Source organism: Sorex araneus, chromosome 3 (assembly GCF_027595985.1).
Source record: "Sorex araneus isolate mSorAra2 chromosome 3, mSorAra2.pri, whole genome shotgun sequence".
Lineage (NCBI taxonomy): Eukaryota > Metazoa > Chordata > Mammalia > Eulipotyphla > Soricidae > Sorex > Sorex araneus.
This window is the reverse complement of record NC_073304.1, coordinates 68175930-68181759: the sequence shown is the minus strand read 5'-3', so window position 1 is coordinate 68181759 and position 5830 is coordinate 68175930. Positions and strand designations below refer to the sequence as shown.

Below are 5830 nucleotides of genomic sequence, written 5' to 3'. Positions count from 1 at the left end.
TATTACTACACAAAAAAAGTAGAAGGAAAAGGAGAGTATTATTAATATCATTACCTAATAGACAATTCCTTGAAAGAGATTCACTTGTCATCCCATTGCTCATCGATTTGCTCGAGCAGGAGCCAGTAACATCTCCATTCATCCCTGTCGTGTGCTAGTGTAGACCAATGGTATCTGCTCGCTCCAGGAATACAAAGAGCATCAAACCATTCATTCAAGGCCTTGACGAAGTCTGACCACCTCGTAGGTGGCTGGCCAGGCGTTCTTTTGACTTTCTGTGGAATTCAGTGTATAGGTTTTCTGAAACAAAGTGTATAGGTTTTTAGAATATTAAATAAATTACATTTATTTATTTATGTAATAAATAAATAACATGCTCCAGGCAGCTCTCCGGACTGCATGGCCACAAAGCGGCCGTGTGACACACCATAGAACACTTAATACCCATTATTCCCTCACCATATTTGATAGGGTTCAAATTTGGTGTGAACCATGGTAACACCTCTAAGGGTGATTGGAGGCTGCCCTAAAAGCCTCTGTCACTCTCGGAAAGCCAGGCAAGCTCCAGAGAGTATCCCACCCGCAGGGCAGAGCCTAGCAAGCTACCTATTGAGTATTCAATATGCCAACAACAGTAACAACAATTGGCCTCATTCACCTGTCACCAAAAGAGCCCGCAATATAGCAGCATTAAGAAAGATGAGCAAAGACAGGCTGAAAAAATCTCGGGGATGAACTAGACTGCCAAAACAAAGAAAGACTAAAATGATTGTCAGTACTTACAATGCACGATCACTGGCATCAGAAGCATCCATCGAGGCCCTGATGGTGCAAGCACAAAAGATCAAGTGAGACATCATTAGTCTGACTGAAACGAGGAGACATCAATCACATCATGCCTTTTTCGACACTGGAGAAGAATTGTTCCTCGGAACATGCAACAACAGAGGCATTGGTGGTGTTGGTGTCCTTGTCAACACGAACTTTGCCATGAGCATTGATTCATTGGAATGTATAACAACCCCAATTGGATGATTACGCTTCAATACATGTGACTCACTGCCTGCAATTTCTATCTTCACCGTCTATGCACCAACTTCCAACTATGATGAAGAAGAAATTGAGAGGTTCTACATGGAACTGGAGAAGTTCTATAAAGAAGACCACACCTTCTACAAGATCATTGTTGGTGATTTTAATGCCAAGATAGTTCTGAGAAGGTCGCCCGAAGAACTCCACATTGGGACACATGGCCTAGAATGGAATGATCAGGGTGAGAGACTGTCTGAATTCATCATGTTGAGCAAGACCATCCATGGTAACTCACAGTTCCAGAAGGCTGAATGTAAACACTGGACATGGGAGTCGCCCAGTGGACAATTCCATAATGAAATTGACCACATCATATTCAATCAAAGGTTTTGCCTGACCGATGTCACTATTGTCCCAAAATTCCAAATGGGATCAGACCACCGTCTCCTTCATGCAAAATTCTACTTCACAGAGCAGGGAGAAAAGTCTGCAAAATTTAAGTCTAAGAAGACAACTCCCAAAAAACCAACTGGGAGCTCTTTGGCACTATTGCAGCAACGTGGGAAGATGCCGTCCTTGACAACATCGATGAGGAATACGAACAACTGGTTCAGCACCTCTATGTCTGTGCAAAGAATGCCAAAAGTGAGAAACCTACAGACGCCTGTCTTCGAAAACTCTAGAGCTCATTCATCAACATGGTTTGGCGCGAGCCTCAGGCAACCACAAGCTAATGTCCGAGCTCACAAAGCTGTGCAGAGATGCGATAAAGGAAGACCTCAAAGAGAGCAGAGCGGCAGTGTTGGCCAGTGCAGCAGAAGCCGGGAAAAGTATTCGCAACGCTCTCCTGTCCTTCGCCAACTACAAGACCAAGATGACTGCCCTCCGACATCCCAATGGATCTATCACATCCTCCAGAAAGGCAATGGAGAAGATTATTCACGACTTCTACTCAGATCTCTTTGACAGCCATTTCCACCTGCTCTCATACCAAATTCCACAGGATAGATATGTCTTTCCCATCACTCTCCCTTCTGAAATACGACATGCCATTTTGTTGGTAAAGACGCAAACAACATCTGGTCCAGACAAGGTCAGACACGAACACCTGAAGAATCTGCTGCCAGTACTCATCAATACACTGGCCCGACTCTTCACACGCTACCTGTCTGAATGCAAGGTTCCATCTCAGTGGAAAACCAGTAGGACCGTTCTGTTGTACAAAAAGGGAGACATTCACGACATCAGCAACTATCGCCCAATCTGCCTGCTGTCTATCATCTACAAGTTGTTCACTCGTGTCATCCTGAATAGAATAGGCAGAACACTAGACAAAGGACAACCATGTGAGCAAGCCGGGTTCCCAAGGGGATTCAGCACGATAGACCATATCCACACAGTGACCAAACTCATTGAAGTTTTGCAAGAGGTCAAGATGCTGCTCTGCCTAATGTTCATGGACTTAAAGAAGGCCTTCGATTCTGTTGAGACTGAGGCGGTCCAAACTCCGTATATCAAAATCCTCCGAGAGCTGTATTGTGGATTCACCACCAGGATCTCACCATTCTACAAGGAAGTGATCATTGATGTAAAGAGAGGGGTGCGGCAGGGTGATACCATTTCACCGAAACTCTTCAGTGCCGCCCTTGAGAACATCATGCGATGACTGGAATGGGAAGAAATGGGAGTGAAGATAGACGGTCGGCAATTATACCACCTCTGCTTCGCTGATGACATCGTTCTCATAACACCAAACATTAGCCAAGCGTCGCAAATGCTGACCGACTTGGACCACGAGTGTGGAAAGGTCGGATTGCAGCTGAATCTCAATAAGATGATGTTCATGAAAAACGAACTGGTCCCTGAAGCTCCATTTGCTCTCAATGGAACGGACATCTCTGAATGCAGCAGCTTTGTGTACCTGGGTCGAGAAATCAACATAAGGAATGACTTGGTGCCAGAACTGCACAGGAGGAAGAGAGCAGCATAGAATGCATTCAAGAGCGTTGAAGAGGTGGTTAAGAGAACGAAGAACCTCTGACTCCGGGCACATCTTTTTGATTCCACCATTCTTCCTGCACTAACATATGCTTCAGGGACTTGGGCCTTACGCAAACAGGATGAGAATGCTATTCGTGTCTCCCAAAGAGGAATAGAAAGAGCTATACTGGGAATATCATGTCTCACTCAAGTGAGAGAAGGAATCTGGAGTTCTGATCTCTGTCGACAGTCAAAAATCAGGGATGCTGTCTCGTTTGCCAAGGCATCAAAAATCAGATGGGCCTGTCATGTAATGCGATTCAGAGATGACTGCTGGACTAGAGCTGTTACCGACTGGATTCCACGGGACGTCAGAAGACCTCGTGGCTGCCCACCAACTAGATGGTCAGATTTCTTTGTCAAATCCCTGAATGAACGATTTGAGGCTCTTGCTGTTCCTGGAGCAAGCAGATATCATAGGGCTGCACTAGCTCGTGACAGGGACAAATGGAGACGTTACTAGCGCCCACTCGAGCAAATTGAAGATCAATGGGACTACAAGTGATACAAGTGAAATAAATTACATGCTAATGTTAATCAAAAGAGATTAAGAGCATGTAATATATTTAATATTAAAAAGACCTATACACTGGGTTTCAGAAAAAGCACCAATTTAATGGGAGAAAACAGAAATATATACTAAAAATTTCCAAATCGTTAGGGAAACGGAGAAAGCAAATAGATAAATTGGAAGTCAAGGCAGACCTTGCTCATGTAAAATATATCATCATAGTAGAGTCTGATCTAATTTCATTTGTACACTTTTGTGTACTTTGAATTTTATGATAAAAAATATTATTTTTGTTAAAAACAAATAAGTTTTTAGTTACATTAGAAAATACGGTATTTCTGAGCAAAGTTAGAAAATAAGGCATCACTTTTATGAATGAAAATCTCAGAATAAAGTTACAGAAATTATGTGATGACTAAAAGGAATTTACCCATTATTGTAGCCTTTTAAAAAGTGGGGACCACTAAACATTTGAAATGAAGTATGGGAGAAAACTCTTAAGGAAAGACCAATATAAGGATGAGCGGAAAAAGTCAGAATAAAAACACATTACATCAGGGGTAAAAATGCATGGATGTGTCTTGTTTGGTCACAGAATATGATTTGATTTTAATGCTTTTATCCTGGACTTGTTCTATTGATTAAGACTAACACCACTTGTTCTATTTTTCCCTAAATTCAGCTACTACTTGGTCTATGAATGGTCCTTTGAGTACTTATAAAATTTTCATATTTATTAAGCTAATTTATGCTTACAGCTTTTTGCTCACAACAGATTTTTCCATTAGCATGTAATTATTACTGGACAGATGGGTGGGTCCAGTAAAAAAAATCTTCAAGATTCATTGATTCTTCTATTGCTAAAACTTCAAAACAAAAGTTATTCTGTGTGAAAGACGAAAGGAGAAACGACTTGAGTTGGAAATTTAGGACTAATGCAGTTTCTCACTGTTTTAAGTCATTGTCTTTAAAGTCTGATTAATGATCTTAAATAACTTATCTTGGATCAAGAACAGTTTGATTCTAAATTCTACTTCTGTTAATCTATGAAAAAATTAACAAAAGTGAAACACTATTTATTAGTAAAGGAAATAAAAACAGCATTGTTTATAATGGGTAGAACTAAAAAATAAATTGAAAACATAAGGGAGTTTAACAAGCAATGACATGAATATCCCATGCTGCTACTAGAAAAGAATGGGGACTCATAAAATATGGTATAATATTAACTGAATGAAACAAAATATTTCAAATACAGATGTAATATATATATGTGTGTGTATATGCATATACATATATATCATAACAAACAGAATGTAAATAAATTTTCTTACATTTTAATAGCGAAAACTTTTGCTTAAGATATTGTGTAGCATTTACTGTTTCATTTTTTCTCTATATATTTATTTTTTAAATAAAATACTATAATTAAAAAAAGATAATTATTAGAGCTTCAGAGAAAACCAACCACTAAAGAAAATATAAAGTCATCATGTAAGCTTTTAACAATGAGTTGACTAAATGAAGAAGATCATGACATAAAAAAATAAAACTATGTACAACTCTCTTTAAATGAGCTAATAACAACTTACCTAGAAAAATAATAGGGAATCTGAAATAAATGGGAATAAAACTTGTTATACTTTCAGATAAAGCGAATATATTTCATCCAAATACACAAATGTATTTCACTTTTTTTCTAATTAAATACTCTGTTAATTTGTATCAAATACATTATTATCCATGCAAGTATAAAAGTCCCTAAAAGATATATCAAAGGACTAGAAGACAAAATGGACTTAAGACAGCCTCTTCAACAAATGGTACTGGCAAAACTAGATACCACATGTAAAATATCAAACATATCTTACAATTTACACAAAAGTCAATTCAAAGTGGATCACAGACCTTGAGATCATAACAGAATCTATAAAATACGCTGAGGAAAGTATATGCATAATGCTCCAAGATCTGGACCTCAAAGGTGTCTTCGATGATACTATGACACTGGTAAAGGCAACAGAATAAAAATTAAATAAGTGGGACTACATCTAATTATAGAGTTTCTGCATGGCAAAAGAAATAAGGGCTAAAACTAAAAGACAACTAACTAACTGAATAAGACAAAACATTGTATTCAGCACTTCAGAAAACCATTGATATCGAGGATATATAAAGGACTTGTAAAGATCAACAACAACAAAAAGATTTAAAAACACCATTAAAAAATGATGAGAGGAATGAAAT

At 38.7% G+C, this 5830-nt stretch overlaps 1 pseudogene; it reads left to right on the top strand.

Moving 5' to 3' along the window:
- Positions 1 to 765: 765 nt before the first annotated feature.
- On the top strand, positions 766 to 3577 carry LOC129403259 (uncharacterized; annotated as a pseudogene).
- The last annotated feature ends 2253 nt before the right edge of the window (positions 3578 to 5830 follow it).